Source organism: Astatotilapia calliptera, chromosome 6 (assembly GCF_964374335.1).
Source record: "Astatotilapia calliptera chromosome 6, fAstCal68.1, whole genome shotgun sequence".
Classification (NCBI taxonomy): domain Eukaryota; kingdom Metazoa; phylum Chordata; class Actinopteri; order Cichliformes; family Cichlidae; genus Astatotilapia; species Astatotilapia calliptera.
Window position 1 is genome coordinate 15,440,448 of NC_137427.1, and position 13,482 is coordinate 15,453,929.

The following is a 13,482-nucleotide window of genomic DNA, read 5'->3' on the forward strand; positions in this document are numbered from 1 at the left end:
TTTGTAATGATTAATCACACTTCGAGGGATTGAGGGTAATTACCTTTGAAAATATTCATTTGCAAGGTCACAGGGTATTGGTTATGAACTAAAAAAACATTAAGGGTAATAGTCCTTCACTCATTGGAAATAGATCAAGTTTCATATGTGTACATAAGCTAGATAGATGGGGGGGGGGGGGGGGGGGGAGGCAGGTGACATACAGACGTTTTGACACCGAAAAGCTGAAAAAGAAAGAAATACTTTTGAACTAAAGTGGCTCGAGAGAAGATTAAATGTGAGAGAAGATTTGAGTGATCTTAAAACATTTGCATTGTCACACACTCTGTCACTCGGGCTCTTTTAATCTTCCAGTGATCGTGAGCTTCAGATTTTCCACACTGTGTAGTAACATCAGAGGAAATTTCCAGCTTCGTTTCAGCTGAAGTTAAACTGTGGCTTTTGATATCTTGAAGCTTATGGGTGAACAGAAATAAAATCCTCCAGAAGGCTGTGACATGATCTGTTCATTAGAAACGCTTTGAAGATAGATGCAAATACAACACGGGATGTGCATTGTGACACCCTTCCTGCGGTCTTGGAGGCACTTCTACCTTGGCTATAGTAGCATGGGGCCATAAAAGCCATTTCTTTTTGAATACCTGTTGTGTACACACATAGTGGATACAGAACTTAGTTTCCCACAAAGTTATAATGTGTGAAAAGTACATGAAAACAAAGCAAAAGGAGATATGATTATTTTTTGACAGGGAAATGGGAATTTTGAATTTGATTCCAGAAATGGGCTTCAAAAGTTTAGTCATTGTGCTGCATCACCTCTTCTTTTCATACGAGCTGTAAGTGTTTGGGAACTGATCCGAGCAGCTGCTGTACTTTAGAAAAAGAAAATGTTTTCCCATTATTCTGTGACAGGACTTGAGCAGCTTTACCGTTTGGGGGCTTGTATGGTTTTGTTTCACAATGCTGGTTTGGACTGCAGGAAGGCCAGTTCTAGCATCAGGACTCTTTTGCTAAAGAGCCAAACTGTTGTAATAGCTGTAAGCCATCAATGTCTTCCTAAAATAAATCGCTGGTCACATCTTTGATTTTTGGGCAATCACAAACAATCTTTTCGGTCATTTGATTTGGAGAGATCAATGGTTGCCAGCTACCTATCATCAAGTCTGCTCTTACTGTACGGCAAAGACTGCTTCCCTTTTTTGTTTTTCAATTGTTTCCACATAGAAAGATATTGGACCTTTGCTTTTTCTACAAGGAACCCAGTTTCTCTTCTCTGGATGTTCTCACCATGATGTAAACACTGGAAAAAATCTCTTCTGTAAGATTTCCCACATTTGGCGATAAACACTGTTTGCAGGGCTTTGCTGTGACAATCTTTATTATAGCAGCTGGGGGCTGGACTTTTTGTTTTGACTCTGCAATAGTTTTTCTTCAAACTGTGAATGCTGTGGATAATGGTCTCCCTCAACATCCTCAGCTTGAAAACCTTGAGAATAGATTTCTATTGTGGTAAATAAACGACAGCATGCCTGACTTTATCCAGATCCATCCTCAGATGTTTGTTTTCCTCACGAAGACTGAAAGAAATCATACTTGTAGATTTTTTGGTTTTATTTTGCCTGCTCTTGTACAAAGCAAATGTACATGATTGGGGTATTTGAACAACAACCTATACCCTTCAGCCTCGAGGGTACTTTTGTTTTCTCCAAAATACTGTAAGTTCAGAGAAAGGCAGCACATCGATATTTAGCTTTCAGTAAGTGTTCGGACTGAACAATCGCAGTGATCATTTATTCCCGGCAGCTGAAAATTCACAATAAATCTACAGCGCGGGAGCGTGACATCGAAATTTTCTTTAAAAAGCTTGAAGATTGGGTAGGCAAATATTTTGGCATTACTGAACACATAGTTCATAATTACCATTTAATTAATTAGAATTTAACTAGTGTCCCAAACCTAGTGTAGGCTCTGTTTTCGAGCTTTAGAGCCCTTGACAACAGTGGGTGAAAGTTAAGTCACATCAGCACTGATTTATGTTCATACCTGTACTAGAGATGGACCGATCCGATATTACGTATCGGTATCGGTCCGATACTGACCTAAATTACTGGATCGGATATCGGAGAAAACTAAAAAATGTAATCCGATCCATTAAATATCATGAAAGCACCTCACAAAACTTGCAACACGCCGTAACTCACCTCAGAACGTTAGCACGTCGGAGCAGTATGCATCACGTGATAGAGCGGCTGTGGCATGCGGGACCTGTCGGTGGTCTGGATAGCATTTGGAGCTTCGCTAGCAACCCGGCATTTCATCTCCGACAAAGTTATCCCGAGAGAAGTAAAGCAAGTGTGTAAGTCCATCTCTGAATGTTTGTAAAGCATTCCTGCGTTAAGCTTAACAAACGACTGCCTCTCCTGCTGCTACTTCAATCATGAAACTGCTTAACGATCAGCTGATCGGCTTTTGTGTCGCGAGTCCGTGTCTCTAGTTTGCTTTTGGCCCATTTTGCACCAGAAAGAGGAAACCAGCGGCTGAACAACAGCAGCACGTTTAAGCTTGATCAGCTGTTGTTAGAATTTATTTAATATTACTTTCTACTCGAGGATCTTTTCTACGTAGCTGACGCTGGTAACTGTGCAGGGGCGGATCTAGCAAAGTTTAGCCAGGGGGGCTGATAGGGCATTAACAGGGAGAAGGGGGCACAAAGACACACTTTTCTTTCTTATTCTCATTTAAAATGTCAAGCTTTTAATAAATAATTATCTGACACCCAAAGTTTTAATTTGATGTAAAATGAATAGAAGTCAATTACTGTATATAGTAACTATTAAGTCTAATATATATACCCTAGTAAGCTATAGTACTTTTTACTTTGGGAAGGTACCATCTGTGCAGTCTGCAATTTTGTTGAAGAAAGATGTTGAATCTATTTAATATTTCTTGAAAAATAATTGATTTCTGTGCATTTTTTTTTCACACTGCATCAAATTAAGGTTGATTACGTCGATTAAGCATCATGTATGGCCTGGTAAATGGCCTGTATTTGTATAGCGCTTTTCTAGTCCCTAAGGACCCCAAAGCGCTTTACACAACCTGTCATCCACCCATTCACACACAGGTGATGGCAAGCTACAATGTAGCCACAGCCACCCTGGGGCGCACTGACAGAGGCGAGGCTGCCGGACACTGGCGCCACCGGGCCCTCTGACCACCACCAGTAGGCAACGGGTGAAGTGTCTTGCCCAAGGACACAACGACCGAGACTGTCCAAGCCGGGGCTCGAACCGGCAACCTTCCGATTACAAGGCGAACTCCCAACTCTTGAGCCACGATCGCCCCATGAGGTGGAGCGTGAGGGATGGTTCCCTATTTTTTATTTATTTATTTTTGTTGTTGCTGGGAGTTGGAACCCTATTAGTTAGGTTGCTTAATATTTATGCTAAGTACTCTTTAAAATACCAGAATAGGGAGGATGGTGTAGGTTTAAGTTTATTAGATTGATCAGTATTGCTGTACTATGAAATATTTTTTTTTGCATACAGGTATAACAGAATAGCTTTAGTGTAGTTGTTGTTTTAAACTTGAGTATGAACTTATACAAAATGCAGCAAGATATTTAAAAAACAGTTTTGTTGATTAAAAAACACTATATCGGATTCATATCGGTATCGGCAGATATCCAAATTTATGATATCGGTATCGGTATCGGACATAAAAAAGTGGTATCGTGCCATCTCTAACCTGTACTTGTTTAGTGGGAAGCCTTTACAGTCAGACAAGTAGAGCTAGGTTAAATGAATCCTGCAGCTTTCATTCCCTCTCCTGCTACTATAGCTGGTAACTGTAATAGCAAACATGTCAAATCAGCAGGACAACAGGTTCCTAGCAGAGCCATGCCTCGCAGTTCTGAGATCATCTGCTCTAGACCAAAATGTTGGAAAGACATACTGACTGAATACTGTGCACAGAAAATCCTAAATTATGACCATACACACATACACTATGAACAAGCCTAGCCTCTCCAGTCTTCTCCTCTTTTCTCTTATCCCCTCTGAGCTGCTATATTCTGTATTTTCTCCTGCTCTGATAGCCCTGATTCTGTTTATCACTTCACAGTTCAGTCTCTCTCTCTCTCTCTCTCTCTCTCTCTCTCTCTCACACACACACACACACACACACACACACACACACACACACACACACACACACACACACACACAGGCCTGGGAAGGGTAGTAATGAAGCTGGCTAAATGTTTTCGGCAGAGCTCTCCATCATGTCACCAAGGCGACCTTGGCTGGAGCGGGCATGTCAGCCCGATGGAGACTGACTCAGATTAAACATAAGGGGGAGGGATCAGTGTGTATACTTGTGTTGTACAGACACAGGAAGTGCGAGGAGCACACGAAGTGAGAAGGGCACAGTCGATGTGTGTTCGCTTATGAAAATAAGAGATGAAGTGTCACTGTCCCAGTTTGTGTGTTTACTTTTTGTGTGTGTTTTAAAGACAGCGGGGAACTCGAGATAGGAAGGAGCATTAGTGATGGAGTAAACCACAAATGGAAAAAGCACACAGAGGGAGAACAGAGGAAAGTAAATAAAGAGGAAGTTAGAGAAATTGAAACACTGTGGGATGATGGAAAAATATATGCAATAAGATGACAATAATGACAAGACCAGGGGAAGTGATATAAAGCCTTGGGGAGTGCTCACAGTGTGTATCTGAGAGAGAGGACTGACAATAGATGGAACAAATTTACATAAGATGTACAGTTGACTCCATTCTGTTCATTCTCTTCACAAATGAAAAAACCATTGGGGATATGTTTGACAATAAGGCCGCTGAAAGACGAGTAGGCTAAAGAAAAAAAGCCCGCCTGTGCACGGTTGCCTCTGTGAAGGCTTTTGCATTGTGATTTTGGTCATATTCAAGCTTTGCAGATGTTTGACTTTGAAAAAGTGTGTTACACCAGTGTTAAATCTCTCTTTTATCGCTTTTTCCTACACCGCAGAAGACAGGGGGCTTTATAGTAGGTGCATTTTTCATCCACCCCTGCTTTACTGTAGTTTTATAGGTTACATTTATTGTGTTGTTTGTTTGAGTTGCTTTAATGGGGAACAAGACTCTGGCCTTTGACATCTCCTTCACAGCGTCTGTGCTCATATTTATGAGTGCTTTAGTCCTAATGTGAAGCAATAAACTTCGCTTTTAGTTTCTACCCACAAAAATCACATTAAAAAACACACATTTATGTAAGTAACAAATTATGAAATAGTATTTAGAATTTCAAATCTGTTTCTTTTATATTTTTCCGTGGCCGATATTCTGCCCTTCTCTCCATGCCTGCTCTTTATCTTCGCAAAACATTAGGAAGTGTTATGATTTTGTGGCTTTTGCATATATCTGCCTAATTTTATCTTCTGCACACTGTTGTCAGAGCCATTACCCAGTGAAAAACTTTCTGCTTCACTTTGCAGAGGGCTTAACATTCACCTCGCACCAAACGCCAATAAAGCCTGTTTACCAGCCTCAGTGTTAGCTGCAAGCCTAAATAAATTTCCCCTGATAGCTTCTGTCTCCCCTTAAACCAGTATATGTCCTTCACTTTAAAGTTTTGCTCATTTCTCCTCCTTTGTGCTTATGTTTGGGTGCAGCGTGTTTTAGTTTCTATTTGGAGTGTATTTGTGTATATAAGTGCGGTTGGACTGTAGGCGTGAGCTGCAGTCTAGATTGGGGAAAGGCTATTAAAGGGAATTGTGGTGGAGAGAGCAGGTGGAATCTATCATGGGCAGGTTATACTGAGCTTTCAATGGAAAGACTGGGACCTTTCATAGTGGGATATACTGTAATAGCTTTGTCCTCGAAGGGGTGACCATGAGAGAGTAGATGTGTTTATAGGCCTCTGGATTTGTGTGTACCATTATTGCAAACATAAAATATGAACCTTTAATTAAAACAAGACACACAAGGAGTGCCAGTTATAAAGAACAGTACTCAAACTGCTGTTTTTTTTTCCAGTTGGGCAACTAAGTATCATTGGAACATAAGCATTTTGTAGAGGATGTCTTTCAGTACTTAAATCACATTTAAAAGTGCATTAATTTCATTATGTTAAAATATATTTATTTCATGTATAATGCTCATTCCCAGCTCTGTAATGTTGTTCTTAGGCTATACTAATAATGGTTCACTTATATTACTGTAAGAAAAACAGCCCCAGCCCATGACGATCCCATCTGCATGCTTAGTACCTTACTGCAGTCTGGGAATTCTTTCTCTGGCTCTCTCTGCACAAACTTTCCACACAGATCAATGTGGAATTGTCTGAAAAAATGTCTCAGAAGCAGCTGTTCTCGATGTTTTTCTGCATTTTCTTTTGCAAATTTAATCCTGCGTTTTCTTATTATTTGTGCTTTTGAATGGTTTCGACTGGTTCACGCTTCCTAGGTGCTCCTTTTCGAACTTATCTCACAAGGTCTGTGAGCTAGCTTATATCTGGAAATTTTTAAGGATCTTTGAAGCAGTCCTTCTAGAGCCTTCTTTTTCCTGAGCTCATTTCACTTGTCTTTCCATTTTTTAAACTGCTTTTAACTAACACATTTTGAGACGGTATACAGTGGTCCTTCGTTTATTGCAGGAGTTGCATTCCAAAACTAACCCGCCACAGGTGAAATCCGCGAAGTAGCCAGCTTTATTTTTTACAATTATTATAGATGTTTTACGGCTGTAGAACTCGTCACTACACACTTTACACTTTTCTCAGACAGGCACAAACATTTTCACACTTCTCTTGTTTAAACTAGAGATGGACCGATCCGATATTACGTATCGGTATCGGTCCGATACTGACCTAAATTACTGGATCGGATATCGGAGAAAAATAAAAAATGTAATCCGATCCATTAAATATCACGAAAGCGCCTCACAAAACTTGCAACGCGCCGTAACTCACCTCAGAACGTTAGCAGTCGGAGCAGTATGCATCACGTGATAGAGCAGCTGTGGCATGCCGGACCTGTCGGTGGTCTGGATAGCATTTGGAGCTTCGCTAGCAACCTGGCATTTCATCTCCGACAAAGTTATCCCCAAGAGAAGTAAAGCAAGTGTGTAAGTCCATCTCTGAATGTTTGTAAAGCATTCCTGCATTAAGCTTAACAAGCGACTGCCTCTCGCTCTCCGGCTACTACTTCAATCATGAAACTGCTTAAATGATCAGCTGATCGGCTTTTCTGTCGCGAGTCCGTCTCTCTTGTTTGTTTTTGGCCCACTTTGCACCAGAAAGAGGAAACCAGCGGCTGAACAACAGCAGAACGTTTAAGCTTGATAAGCTGTTGTTAGAATTTATTTAATATTTCTTTCTACACCAGGATCTTTTTCTATGTAGCTGAAGCTGGTAACTGTGCAGGGGCGGATCTAGCAAAGTTTAGCCAGGGGGGCCGATAGGGCATGAACAGGGAAAAGGGGGCACAAAGACATACTTTTCTTTCTTATTCTCATTTAAAATGTCGAGCTTTTAATAAATAATTATCTGACACCCAAAGTTTTAATTTGATGTAAAATGAATAGAAGTCAATTACTGTATATAGTGACTATTAAGTCTAATATATACCCTAGTAAGCTATAGTACTTTTTACTTTGGGAAGGTACCATCTGTGCAGTCTGCAATTTTGTTGAAGAAAGATGTTGAATCTATTTAATATTTCTTGAAAAATAATTGATTTCTGTGCATTTTTTTTCACACTGCATCAAATTAAGGTTGATTACGTCGATTAAGCATCATGAGGTGGCGCGTGAGGGGTGGTTCCTTATTTTTTATTTATTTATTTTTGTTGTTGCTGGGAGTTGGAACCCTATTAGTTAGGTTGCTTAATATTTACGCTAAGTACTCTTTAAAATACCAGAATAGGGAGGATGGTGTAGGTCTAAGTTTATTAGATTGATCAGTATTGCTGAACTATGAAATATTTTTTTTGTATACAGGTATAACAGAATAGCTTTAGTGTAGTTGTTGTTTTAAACTTGAGTATGAACTTGCAGACTTGCAAAATGCAGCAAGATATTTTAAAAAACAGTTTTGTTGATTAAAAAACACTATATCGGATTCATATCGGTATCGGCAGATATCCAAATTTATGATATCGGTATCGGTATCGGACATAAAAAAGTGGTATCGTGCCATCTCTAGTTTAAACACTCACAAAGTTCAAACCTTCATAGAAAAATAAGTCCAGTATTATAGAATGACACCAAAAGCACCCGCGGTCGCCTTTGGTCGGTCGACATTGTTCTGTTTGTTGGGGAGAAAACTTACAAACATACAGTGCAGCACTTCAGAGTCACACTGATAGCGATCGACGATTTATGTAAATTTTACAAGCTGAACGCATTCTGTACTGTACAGGAGACATGGCACAAGATTGATTGACAATGGCCTACAGCCAATCAGGACGCAGAACATGCAGAAAAAAACCATGCAAAATTGCACACAAAAAAATCGACGAAACCGTGAGGCCGTGAAAGGTGAACCGCGTTATAGCGAGGCACCACTGTATACCGAGTGTACAGTAACTCTTTGAAAGTTTGTCAACCCTTTAGAACTTAATATTTTCGCATAAATGGGATCTAAGACATCATCATACCACATCCAAAACATCAAATCAAATCTTCACACAAATACCCTAAAGACAGAACCTAATTAAACATATGAGACATATAGTCACATATTTAATGATAACACTTATTTAACGTTATACATCTATGAAGGGTGAAAGTATGTGAGCAGTAGCTTCCAGTGAACCCCACCTGTGGGGGCTGTGCAATGAGAATGAGAAGCGGAGTCAAATAGGAACCCCTAAAACAGACTGTTTCACAGTTTAGCAGAGCTTATTTACAAAGGAATCTGACACAGGTAAGGAACTGGTATGAAGGAAGCTCAAGGAGATCGATCTTGTCACTGGGAGCAGCTTTTCTGGCAGAGGAAAAGAGTGGTTGTTGTGGATCCTGAATAGAGATTCCTTAGAGACAATCCAGTATGTGAGGGAGAATATGAGAAGGGTTTATGTATAAACTGATCCAAGGAGGGACGCTGCTCTTGGAGTGTTATAAGTTCAGCTCGTCTAGGAGACTGTGGAGTAGAGTGCCACAGTTTAACCAGAATCTGACTGTCTTGTTCATCGCTACAATGAACAATAAGGGAAAGATCCCACGGAGCTTTTCAGGTAGCTGTAAAAAAAAAACCCCTTGTGTCTCATGGGAAAGTGAGCTTGATGCTCATAAGTTGGTAGCAAGAGGAAAGGCCTTGGTTTTTACCCAACTCTTCATTTATTATTTAACATATTTTAAATAATCCATGCTGTTGATTCATTAAAATTCTCTGAGGAATACTGAATGATTTTTTCCCCCAAGGTCCTTAGTTGCAGTGTATTATTTTGGTTACCTAATATTTCTCTGATACATTTGGAAATTGTTCTTAAGGCTGATAATTAAGCATTTATCAAACAGTTACATGCTGACTGTCACCTGCTGCATGAGAATATGTCATGAAGTTTTTTGGGGTTTTTTTTGCCTGCATACGTCTGTGAAGGTTCTCAGTCATCCAGGTCATCGTAGTCAAAGGAGCTTGCAAAGAAAAGCGTCTGGACTTCTTTAAGTTGCTTGAAGACGTTCCTATCCTAAATGGGCGTTCTTAAAGTCAGCAAAGAGGCACAGAAAAGAAGACCAGACACCAGCGAGGGAAGATAAGAAGGACAGACGCAACAACATTGTCATCCCTTATGTAGCCGGTGTATCAGAGAAACTCAGGAGAGTTTTCTCCAAGCATGACATCCCAGTGTATTTCAGACCCAGCAACACGCTCAGACAGAAACTGGTTCACCCGAAAGACAAAACGCCAACTTAACAATGTGGTGTATGCTGTACAGTGCAGCGAGGAATGCTCAGACCTCTACATTGGAGAGACCAAACAGCCACTTCACAAGCGCATGGCACAACACAGAAGAGCCACCTCCACAGGACAAGACTCAGCAGTCCATCTGCATCTTAAGGATAAAGGACACTCTTTCGAGGATGCCAATGTTCACATTTTGGACAGAGAGGACAGATGGTTTGAAAGAGGAGTGAAAGAAGCCATCTATGTCCACTGTGAGCGACCATCTTTGAACAGAGGCGGGGGTTTACGACACCAACTCTCTGCCATCTATAATCCAGTTTTGAGTTCCCTTCCCAGACGCCTTAACGCCCACTCACATCCTGGGCCATCTGACCTCAGGAATTCGCATGATAAGGTGGGGCCAGGTTTCACAATGAGCTCACCCGAAACTCTGGCTGATTGGGACCCACACCCAGTTTCGCACCTTGGCTCAGGCGATTAGAGGATCATCAGGGGGTCCTTTTGTCCCTCTGTGGGGGGTTACTCCCACTAGGTTTATATCTGGGACTCTCCACCATTTGACCTTAGAACTGAAGAAGCTTCTTGGATGAGAGGTGAAACGTCTTCAAGTAACTTAAAGAAGTCCAGACGCTTTTCTTTGCAAGCTCCTTGCCTGCATACGATTTCATGACAGTGATTTATGCAGCACCCTTCAGCTTTTGTCACTTCTACACATCTGCAGCTCTCTGTCCTCGCTGCTGGCTGAGTTACTAGGACAGATCAGAGTAATGGAAGAAAGAATGGATCAAGACACTGATCAAGTCCCCCACTGACTTGACTTGACAAAAAAACCCACTACTTAACTGTATAAAATACCGCTACTCTGGTGCTTAGAAGTTTGAGATATTTGGGCATCTACTCTTAAAATTAAATAACATTAAAAAAAACCAGTCTGCATGTATGCATTAAAAAAAAGTAATTTTAAAACTCTGCTTTTAATCAATAATGTGGCTTCTGCAGCTTAAAATTTAAAATCTGTTTGTATATAGTCTCTGTAGTTCAAAACGTGTTTCTCATAACTCCACATTTTAAGACAAAGTTCTAGTTTATTCAAAACTTTTTTTAAACTCTTAGTTGCTTTTCATACTTATCAGGACATTATGACCAACTAGGTTCGTGGATTTTTCTATTCTGAGTTTGATTAAAATTATTTCGAGGGTGTATTGCTTTTAAGGTGTTTGGGGGGAATTCTTTATTTTTCTAGAGACACTGTACAGCAGTAATCAGTTAAATCAGTTAAATAAGATTTTAATTAGCCAAAAGCAGATCTAAAATGCATCTTGAATTTTCTTTATTAAAAAAGTATCCACAGTATGAGTCTAAATACGAGGGAGAACAACCAACAAATCCTGGTCTGAGAGGCTCACAGTGATATAAAGTTGCCAAATCTCTCTCAGGTAGGCAGGTGTCTAGTGCAAATGGATAATTAAATTACAAAAAACAAGTAATTTAATTCTCCATTTGATGAAAAGTCTTATAATGATCTCTAGACAGTTTTTCTTATCACGTGCAAGCCAGCCAATCATTAGCAGATATTCAGCAGCCTCGCCTTCACGGTCTGGCAAAAATATATGGCTCATTCAGCATGCTGCAATTCCTCCCACTAGTGTGTGGGATCATTTCCATCATAATCATCTGTGCACATGGCCCAGTCTATCTGTGCTTGTGGTGCACCTCTCTATTACAGAACTGGGCCTGACTAGCTCACAACTGACACAACAGTTGTCTTCTGGAGTTGCAGAGCGATCAGTATTGCATATACAGTGTAATATGTGAGTGTAAACCTGCTTGACTTTAACAATGATAAAGTGTGTATGTGCAGCATAAGGTTTTATTTGTGTGTAGCACTATGAAGTAATTTTTAAAGCAGACAGGAGTGTAAGTGCGTGCATGTGTAATTACTGAAGGCTGGACAGTGTATTGGGATATGTTACTGACTTCACCAGCTACAGAGACCCATGCAGCTTCAAGCTGAACATCAGAGGCAGTTGCTGTGGTGATCTGTCACCATGGGGACAGGTTTCTACTCTGGGGGTGCTGCAAACAAAATGAATCTGTACCTGTACTTCCACCCTGCTCTGTCCCCTTCTGATTCTCTCTCTCTCTCTTTCTCTGAAGTTCTGTAATGAAATGAATCTCTTTCGTCAGGATGTGGGTCAGCCTGCCTCCATTCCTCCTCACCCAACTCTCATCCTTCTCTACATTCTGGCTGAGATGGACTGTTCCATCACTGTCACAGGGTGCTCAGATTGGGTGCCAAAGCCACTAATAAAGACAAGAAACACATTTCGCTGGCTTATAAATACTTTTTCTCAGTCTGGCCTTTGTAGATGGATGTGTGTTTAAGGTGTGTGCCTTGGGAGGGGCTTGTGCAAAGTCCAATAAAGATAATATTAAATGTAATTACTGATTTAAAACTAGAGAATAAGTCTAGCGAAGAGTCTAACTGTGCACTCGCATGCTCTATGGATGGGTGGAGAAGACAGTCTTGCAACTGCAATGCAAAGATAAAAAGAATACTAGCTGAATTTTATTGTTTCGTTATCTGGATTATTGATAATGAACAACTTTTTAAACAATCAAGTCCGTCTAGATCAGTGATGTCAAACATGATCTTAAGTGGGCTGTGTAATATGGGAATTTACAGAAATTTATTTGCATGTCTTCTGCAAGTCTTCTTTCAAAATTTTCAACAACATCAAGTTGTTGTCTGGTCTTCGGATACCATGACTTTCTCATTTTTATAGTAACATAATTCCAGAAATCTTGGCTTATCCTTAGAAGAAATAACTTTTCAAAAGAACTAAAAGTGAAACAAGAAATAGGAGACTGTGACTGCTGTTAAACTTCACTATATGGCCAAAAGCATTGGGCCATCCATCCATCCATTGATTTATTTTTTGGCCACATATTTGGGTCCAGGTTGCAAGGGGAGCAGTCCAAGCAGCCCAAGCCACCACCTCCAGTTCTGCCAGAGGGACATCAAGGTATTCCCAAGCCAGCTGAATGATATAATTTCTCCAGTATGTGCTGGATCCACCCTAGGGAACATACCCAAAACACTAACCTCAGAAGCATCTGGGGGGCATCCTAGTGAGGCGCCTAAACCACCTCACCTGGCATTCTTTCTTAGTGACTCCACTCAGTGTCTCTCCTGACTGAGTAATTGAGTTTCTCATTGTATTTCTGAGCAATCTCATTTCCACCACTTGTATCACGTTCACTCAGTCCCTATCCACAGCTTTGAAGCTAGGCATGTCCACTTGTAAGTAAACAACTTTTCTTTCACACTCAGCTCTCTCTTCAACACATCAGACTTACACGATGCCTGCATCACTGCAGCAATCAGTCTGTCATTCTCCCCCTTCACTTTCCCTTCAATTGTGAACAACACTCCAAGATAATTAAACTCCTTAACTTGGGGCAGCAATTACTCCCTGGACACCCTTTTCCAACTGAGAACCACCTCAGACTTTGAGGTGCTCACTTGCCTCCCGGCCACTTTATAATAAGTTGCAAACTTTTCGAGTGCGAGTTGGAAGCCATT